Source organism: Chelonoidis abingdonii, chromosome 2 (genome assembly GCF_003597395.2).
Source record: "Chelonoidis abingdonii isolate Lonesome George chromosome 2, CheloAbing_2.0, whole genome shotgun sequence".
Lineage (NCBI taxonomy): Eukaryota > Metazoa > Chordata > Testudines > Testudinidae > Chelonoidis > Chelonoidis abingdonii.
The window spans coordinates 44908127-44918129 of record NC_133770.1 but is presented as its reverse complement, the minus strand read 5'-3'; positions in this window follow the sequence as shown (position 1 = coordinate 44918129).

The window sequence follows — 10003 nt, the reverse complement described above, 5'->3', positions numbered from 1 at the left end:
TGGTGTAAGGGGAAAATATGCCTCACTAACCTGTTAGCATTCTTTGGAAAAATAAGGCTATACAGAGGTGATCTTCTTAACATTATTTATTTGTATTTTTAAAAAGATCCTGTATGAGAGAGAAGGGAAAATAAGTACAGAATAAATAAACAAAACCCTGTCGTGAATTAAAAACTAGTTAAACAACAGGAGGCAGGTTCTAATAAACAGCTTAACTTCAGAGTAGAGAGAAGTTCACCCAGTGGTTAGTAATAGACCAGTTTTATTCATTATGTTTACTAATGATGAGTGAGAGGAAGTGAAAAACTGTAAGTGAGTCATTTGGTAAAAAAACCCTGGTTCTAACCATCTTCTCTTATGTCTCATTTTTCCACTCTTCCACATGATTTTCTCCACTTCACATAGAAAGCTGGAGGGCAGGTAAATACTACATCTATGTAGATCCTTAGCTAGGACACTGTGGATTTTGCTGACAGAAGGCCCAGATTCTGACCCCACATGTAACTGCAGCAGCATACAGGGTCCATAAAGAAGCTGGGATGAATCCCTATGCTGTCTGCCCTTGCAGTACCTAGCATAGGGCCATGTTGGAGAGGGGATCAAGAGGGAGTGCAGCTGCAAGTGCTGCATGGAGGCTGCCCTGGGGTGCTCTAATTTATCTCCTGAGAGGCACAGCACCACTCTGGTCCAGGTTTGGCAGCTGTAAGGCTGAACTAAGGAAATTCTGTAACTATGAACTGACTGTTGTGTTTGATGAATCCGTGACATTTGAATATACCATAGGCAGGTCTTTTCTAATTATTTACAATTGGGGAGGAATCAGATACTCCAGCTGAGTTTAATCTCTGTTTTGCAGAGCAGGAGGATATAAGGAACAGCATGATGGCAGATGAAATTCACCTTAGAGAAACATGAAGTTGGGTAGACTAGTCTATGGTACGTTTCTCATCCACAGTGATGGTTGCTGATGATGCAGGATTCTCATCTTGTGTAAACTGGCTCCACTAACTTCAGTGGTACTACATCAGTTTAAACCAGTTTCAGCTTGGCTTTCATGCTTTATAGCTGGCACAGTTATAGATGTCTTCCCACCCAGAGTGCAGCAGTATGGTTAAAAAAAGTAGACAAAAGGGAACCTGCACTCCAGGATAGTGATGGTGATTATGAAGTGCTTAGGAAGATTAGAGAGGCTATAAAAATAGAAAACTCATTAATAATGAGGGATTTCAACTATCCCCATATTGACTGGTTACATGTCACTCAGGATGGAAAGCAGAGTTAAAATTTCTAGACGACTGCTTCTTGGAGCAGCTAGACCTGGAACCCATAAGAGGAGAGGCAATTCTTGATTTAGTCCTAAGTACCATACTAGATCTTGTCCAAGAGATGAAATGTAGATGAACTGCTTGGTAATAGCAACTATAATATAATTAAATTTAACTCCGGGGGGGGGGGAGGGGCAGGGGCAGAATACCGAAGAAGCTCACCACAGGAATAGCATTTAACTTCAAAAAGGGAAACTACACAAAAATGAGGAAGCCACTTAAACAGAAATTTAAAGAAACAGTGACAAGAACAAAATACCTGCAAGCTGCATGAATACTTTTAGAAACACCATAATAGAGGCTCAAATTAAATGTATACCCAAATAAAAATAAAAGAGGACCAAAAAAATTCTACTGTGGCTAAACAATAGAATAGCGAAGCGATTAGAGGCAAAAAGGCGATTAGAGGCAACCTTTAAAAATTGGAAGTCAAATCCTACTGAGGAAAATAGAAAAAAAAAAAAAAACTCTGGAAGGCAAGTGAGGTTCTAAAGGAGCACTCAAGGAAGACAAGGCCAGTGCAGAGAAACTAAATGATTTTTTCAATTGCATTCACTGCAGAGGATGTGTGGGAGATTCTCACACCTGAGTCATTCTTTTTAGGTGACGAATCTGTGGAACTGTCCCAGACTGATGTGTCTCATAGACTTTAAGGTCAGAAGGAAACATTGTGATCATCTAGTCTGACCTGCACATTGCAGGCCACAGAACTTCACCCACCTACTCCTGTAATACACCCCTAACCTTTGGCTGAGTTGCTGAAGTCGTCAAATCATGGGTTAAAGACTTCAAGTTACAGAGAATCCATCATTTAGACTAGTTTAAACCTGCAAGTGACCCATGCCCCATGCTGCAGAGGAAGGGGGAAAAAATTCCACAGGGTCTCTGCCAATCTGACCCAGGAAATGTGGGCAAGACTCACTGGGCAGACACCTGGAAAAGAATTCGCTGTAGCAATCTAGTGTCCCATCTCTGGCCATTGGGGATTTTTGCTACTGGCAGCTAACGATGAGTCACATGCCAGTCTTGAAGCCAGTTAGGTTTGTCTTCAGTGCTTCCCTTGTAAGTCTGTTCCAGAACTTTACTCCTCTGATGGTTAGAAACCTTTGCCTCATTTCAAGCCTAGACTTGTTGATGGACAGTTCATATCCATTTGTTCTTGTGTGCAGACTGGTGCTTAACTGAAATAACTCCTCTCACTCCCTGGTATTTATCCCTCAGATGTGTTTATAAAGAGCAATCATATCTCCTCTAATCCTTGTTTTGGGTAGGCTAAACAAGTTAAGCTCTTTAAGTCTCCTCTCATAAGGTAGGTTTTCCATTTCTCAGATCATCCTAGTAGCCCTTCTCTGCACCTGTTCCAGCTTGAATTAATCTTTCTTAAACATGGGAGACCAGAACTGCACACAGTATCCCAGATGAGGTCTTAACAGTGCCTTATATAATGGTACTAACACTTCACTGTCTACTGGAAATACCTCGCCTGATGCTTCCTAGGACTGCATTAGCCTTTTTCCCGGCAACATAACATTGATCTAGTCATTCTGTGATCAAGCAGTATGCCCAAGTCTTTCTTTTCCTCACTCTTCCAAATGATATGTCCCCATTTTATAGTAAAAATTCTTCTTGTTAGTCCTTAAATGCATGACCTTGCATTTTGCACTATTAAATTTCATCTCATTTTTAGTACTCCAGTTTACAAGATCATCCAAATCTTCTTGTATGATATTCCAGTCCTCCTCTGTATTGGCAATATGTCCCAACTTTGTGTCATCTGCAGATTATTAGCACACTCTTTTTTGCCAAGGTCAATACTAAAGATGTTAAATAAGACTAGTCCCAAGACTGATCCTCGAGGAACTTCACTAGTAATCTCCCTCCAGCCTGACAGTTCTCCATTTCAGTATGACCTGCTGTAGTCTCCCCTTTAACAAGTTCCTTATCCAAGTTTCAATTCTCATGTTAACCCACATCTTCTCCAATTTAACTAATAATTTCCCATATGGAACTGTATCAAATGCCTTACTGAAATCCAGGTACATTAGATCTACTGCATTTCCTTTGTCTAAAAATCAGTTATCTTTTCAAAGAAGGAGATCAGGCTGGTCTGGCATACCCTACCTTTTGTAAAACCATGTTGTATTTTATCCCAATTACAATCCATCTATATGACCTTAACTACTTTCTCTTTCAAAATTTGTTCCAAGACCTTGCATACAATCAAGGTCAAACTCAATCCTGTAGTTTCCTGGATCACTTTCCCCCTCTTTCTTAAAAATAGGAATCATATTAGCAATTCTCCAGTCATAGGGTACGACCCCGAATTTACAGATTCATTAAAAAGCCTTGCTATTGGGCTTGCAATTTCATGTGCCCGTTTCTTTAATAGTCTTGGATGGAGATTATCCGCACTCCTCAATTTAGTCCCATTAAGATGTTTGTATTTGACTTCCACCTTGGATGTGATAATTTCTACCTCCATATCTTCATTGCCATTAGTCACCCTGTGACAACCCCTCAGCTCTTCATTAGCCTCATTAAAAACTGAGGCAAAGTATTTGTTTAGGTGTTGAGCCATGCCTAGATAATCTTTAATCTCCACTCCAACCCATTCTCAGTGTTTAGCAGTCCCACTTCTTTCCTTTGTTTTCTTCTTGTTGCTATAGGAGGTTTTGGAACAAATAGATAAATTAAACAGTAATAAGTCAGGAGGACCAGACAGTATTCACTCAAGAGTTCTGAAGGAACTCAAATATGAAATTGCAGAACTACTAACTACGGTATGTAACCTATCACTTAAATCAGCCTCTATACTATGACTAGAGGATAGCTAATGTAATGCTAATTTAAAAAAAAAAAAAAAAAAAAGACCCAAGCAATTCTGGCAATTATAGCATAAGACCAACTTCAGAACTAGCAAATTACCTGAAACTGTAGTAAAGAACAGAATTACTGCCATAAATGAACTTGATTTGTGGGGAAGAGTCATAGGGCTCTTGTAAATCTATCACCTTCCCTCACGTCATGTTTGTAACGTTTAATCATGTTTCGCTGCTCTTTTCTGGACTCCTCATTTGTCCATACTTTCCTGAATGTGGTGCTCAGGAACTTGACACAATAATCAGTTGACGCATAATCACCATGGAGTAAGCAGTAAGAATATGGTGCTGCTTTACAACACTCCTGCTAATCAATCCCAGAATTAGTTTCAGTTTTGTTTGCAACAGTGTTATCTGTGTGACCATCCTATTTTAATCTGTGATCCACTATGACCCCCAGACCTTTCTGCATATACTCCTTCCTAGGCAGTCATACTTCAGACATAGATGAAATAGTTGATAGCATCAGACTGGTAACTGATACCTCACTAGAAACATCCCCCATTTTGATGTGAATTCTCCTTGAGCGCAACGTTTTGAAGACTGTTCAGCTGGTTTTTTAATGTAAAAGAAGTGCTTTGATGTTTCATAGAGCTAACTTTTAAATCAAGTGTATGTAGTTTTAAGTTCAAACACTACAAAAGTTAAACATATTACATCTCGTAGTCATTCTTTCCTAATCAACTGTATCTTAATAAAAATTAGGTTTTGTCTGACAAAACCACATTTTCCATAAAACCCGTGAAAATGGTATATTTTCCAATCTTTAATTTTTATCAATATGAATTCTCATACAAGCTTTTCATTATTTGTCCAGGATGGAACATTCAGCCTATAGTACCGTCATCATCCGCTTGCATCTTTAATATTTGTCACAGCATGCCACATGTCTATCTTCTGAACTTCTCTGTTTCAAATTTAAAAAAATGACACATAACAGGCCACAGGTCGGCTCAGACGCAATCGTAATTCTATCAGATCTGCTGAATTTCTTTCCTCAGACGTCTCAACTTCAGTACAATAAATTATTTTTAACTGTTTCTTTGTGGCAATTGCGTATCTGTTCCTGGTCCCGCGCTTTCTCTTCTCTGGGTAGGTTCAGGGCGATCTTGCTTGCCTCTGATAGTTCTTAATCACTCCCAGTGGTCCGAGGAGGGGAGTGGAGAGGAGGGACTGGCCCGCCCTCTCCCAGGTCCCAACCCAGGGGCCCTGGGTTGTTGTGAACCACTTTTGACAAGCGGTTTCCTCCCGGTTATTCCCTCTCATACCCGTCAGCTGCGAAGGCGTCTCCGCCTCTTTCTATTAAGCAACTGGTGCCCTTACCAGGGTTTCTGGTGGCTCCCCAACCACCGCACACTCCCAAGCCTTCTATTCGCTCTGGACAAACTCTTCTCTCTGCACTCTGCTCCAGTCCACACCTTTCCTTCAACTACCACTGTCGGACTGAAGCAGGGTTATATCCGCATGACTGGAGTCAGGTGCTCTAAATGAGTCAGGTGCTCTAATTGGCCCTACACTGTTCTTAGTTATCAAAGAAACCTCCTCCGCTTGGCCAGGAATAAGGCCCCCTGCTAACACTCTTATGCTGCCCTCTGGCCATGCTGTATCACACTTTCTTATTTTTATCTTCTCTCTTCCAGGTAAATTGCAAAGCATTTATAGATAATTTTTTGTAGCCTTCCTTTCTTCTAGTTGCCTCTCTGACTTTATGATTGTCTCATATATATTTAGGAAGGACACTCTTTTTGTGTAATTCTGCTTGGTTTTGCGCTTGTTTAAATACTAGTACTATCAGGTATTGATGTCCCCATTTACTGAAGGATCTTTTGAAGCTCTAGTGCAATAGAAAATATAACAGACTAGAACTAGAGCTTCAGCTTTCCCATTCCTAAAATTATAGCATTGATCCTGCTGGATTATGAAGTTCGTGACCCGTAGGACTACATAGAGTCCTCAGTGGCCATAATCTGGGAACCAGGGCCTTCTACCCTATACTTTGCATTAGTTCAAACGAAAGAGAAGAAGGTTTCTTTCAACCAAACATACAGGAGGTTTATTGCTCTCCATTTCTGTTTTTAAATACATAGCATCTCACAGGTGCTCAAATCCAACCTACCAACCCCCAATTCTGTCTAATTTGTCACAATAATCTAAGCCCTTTAGGCATTGTTAGAGTTTTAAAAAAAATGTTTGGTATTCTGTCTCCAACAGTAACCAGTACTAGATGCTTCAGAAAAAGCGTCAAGAAATTCCTGAATGTGATAATCTGCCCCTAGGGGAAAAGCCTTCCCTAGCCCTGTCACACTTGGTGGTGGTCTTATATCCTGAAGGATATGGGTTTATATTTTTAATACACTTCTTAATCCTATCATGTAACTGTGAATGTTCTCACTGTGCATTAAGTGTATAACCCCTTTCCAAGCCCTCCTATACTCCTATCATTAGCGAATGCAGGCACTGGTGTGGGGAAGTAGATGACAGCTTCATGGCTGAAGATAGCATAGAAGAGATGCATTGTAAGATGCATTTTAATACACGATTGAGGGTCACTGGGAGTATTTCAGATTGCTGCTACACCCACTAAAAACCTACCATCAACACAGGACAGAAGAGCATGGGACACTGAGGAGGTTACAATCCATGGTGCCAAAGCATTCAGAGGTAGATTTAGAGATGCAGCCGGTAGGGAGCCTACTCACAAAGAACAGTGAAGCTACTTCACATTTAACATGGTACATCAGATACAGGTCATGAGCTCCTTTCATTCAGTAACCATCCATGCATATTCTAATACTAGTTTTCACAAGTACATCAGCTCTTTTCAATGTTTTTGCTAAAATATTTCATGTGATCTGAATGTCTTCTTTTCATCAGTGTTTCTGCAAGTGAGCTCTCCAATCTACCCTGACGTGGCTGTGGCAAGTGTCATTGTAGGGGTGGGGTCAAGGAATGGAGCCCCTTTCTGTATGTTCTCTGAGTCCAGCCACCAACTTCTCAGATGACTTGGGGTGGCAGAGTCTCCTGCTCTTGTGGTGTCTGGATGGGCAGTACACTAAACTCCATTGCTGTATCAGCCACAGGTAAAGTCTGGTAAGCAGCATCTCATATGTCCATGACTACATGTGACCCAGTAGCTCTAAACAGCTACACACTCGTCATTGGGTTTGATTTTATGTCATTTGCCATGGACTTGAGAGACTGGAATCTGCCATCCGGGAGATAGGCTCCTGCTGATTAATACTCCTGTTTAACTCATAGTCTGTGACTGAATAAGAGAGAATTTTCTTCTAGTTCACAAGGCATCCTAGTTGGATCCAGCCATGGTGTCCAAGGCATCTATTGCTGCTTGTAGAGGTGTTTCACCCACCATCTCCTTGAGATCTTCCCTGTTCTCAGGCATAATCTGTGGCAGAAAGGGTGTAACCCTGTCCCAGGTCAAAAAATTATATTTGGGCAGCTGGGCCTGGTGATTTGCCACTTGTAGTTGGAGCCAGTGGAGGAGTAGGATTTCCTTCTGAACAGGTCAAGCTTCTTTGGGTCCTTGTCTTTTGAGGTGCTTTTGTTGGACGTGGATTTCACCTACACCACTGAGACAACCAGAGAACCTGAGCTGGACACAGAAGTAATCAAACCCTTTTTGGAGAGACTTGGTACTGCTTCTCTAACCTCTTTGTAGTGGTTGGTGCTTGCCATACGGCCTTAGTGACATCAAACAGTCCTTCATTTATTGGGAGGGCGATCCTGGCTGGGTCTGAAGTTATTCATAGGTCAAACAGCTTATGCAACTTCTTTTGTATGAAAGGCATCTCTATTTCTAGTCATTGGTATCAGTGCAGGGCTACCCACTTTATCAGATGATAAAGATGGAAAGATCTTGGGTGGTGAAGCAATATGATATTGCTGCTCCTCAGGTGCCATTGCCAGATCTTCTGGGCATTCTTTCCTGTCAGTTGTCAGTGGTCTGGCCAGGGATGTCCATGGGGAGTGCAACCTCTTTCAGGAATTGGACAGGGATTGTCTCCTAGAAGTGTGAAGGCAGACCTCAGTAAGCTCAATAGGGCCACAGTGGCATGCTGTAATAGTATGGCTGGCTTGTCTGATATTGGCCAGTCCAGTGTGGGTTGTAGCTAAGCTCTATAAGGAGAGCCACTTGTTCTTTCAGCTGGCTTGCCCATAGATCTTAGGGAAGAGGGTTTTCTGCTGGTTGGAGGTGAGAACAAGTGCCCTGGGGATGGAGAGACGGAATAGATTTACTCTAGGGGCGTTGTTGAGGTATATGGCTCTCTCAGTGCCATGGTCTCCATCAGTGCTAGTAACTGCATCAGTAAGTAAGTCATTCTGGATCCCGCCTAGGATAGATCTGATGGCATGAGTGACTGTACTGAAGGTATTGACACAGATGGCTGTATTATTGGTACCAGAGGGGTCAGTACCGGGGAATTTTGTCTCAGTGCTGGCAATGGTAATGTCCCTCATTTTCATTTGTGACTTACTGGTTTTCTCCACAGAGATCATGTGTTCTTTCCCTAGGAGAAGATACTGAACTCTGACTGGATTCTTTGCCTTTGCTGATGCAGTCTGTTTACCAATATAGTCTGACTAGCATATAAATATATCATGTTAATAGTATGTAATATCTGTACTGTGTATATATTAGTATGCTTTAAACACCAATAACACTGATCACAAATATTCTAAACTGGCCTATACTATAATCTTGTTAATTTATTCTAAGTATCCCATGCCACCTTGCATTTGCTGAAGCAAGCATCTGGCACAAGCAGATAGGAAATTTTGTCAAAAATCAAGATACATTCAGTGTATGTCTCAGTGCAAACTAGGGAAGTACCTTCACGGATCAGCACCTAGAATGCAAGTATCCAAAACAAAGATAAAGAAGGATAACAAGAAGTTAGGGAACCAAAACAAACTGATGGGTTGGATTTTAGTGACAAGTAAAGAAACATGTAACTAACTTGTAAAATCATAAATAATACCAGCTGAAATGTGTAATTTGGAGAGCATACCTTCTGCAGCATCACTGCATAGGACTGCTCTTCGTAGACCGGTATCTTTTAGAAGAAACTTTTTCCTTTACTGTATTAATAAATCTGACTGACAGGGGTTATTTGGTCTCTTGTGTATATTTCATATCAAATCAAAGTGTGATCAAGCAATTGACTACAATTTATCAATGTTTTACTTGGTGCCAGACTTTGGAACCAGAAGTGTCAGTGCCAGCTTTGATGCCACTGGTATTGGTTTCACTGCTGGTGATGTCTACTTCAGCACCTGGGTCTTAGGTGTTGCATGACTGCTGGAAGGGGTATTTTCAGCTGTTGCTGTGTCCAGTACCTGGTGGGTTCAAATAACTGTCATCCAAGGTCTGAAGAGACCTTTATAGATTGCTCCAGCAAGTGAAACAGTGAAGTGGCCCATGACTTGATGGTTCTCAGTGAGAATTGGCATATCGAGCATCTATCTGGTATATGCCTCTTCTGCTTAGGCAAGAATAATATGCTATGCCAATCCTTTAATGAGATAAGTCCGCTGTAGGAAGGGTAACGTTGAAGCCTGCAGGCTGCGAGTCCACCATGATAAAAACCTGATCTATGAAGAAAAGACTAAACATGCCTAGATTTTAACCTGAGAAAAGACTGAAGGGAGACCTGATAAGTCCTCACATATGCTAAGGGCTTCTTAGAGAATGGGAATCAATTATTCTCCATGTCTACTGAAGGTAGTACAAGAAGTAATGGGCTTAATCTGCAGCAAGGGAGATTTAGGTTAGATATTAGG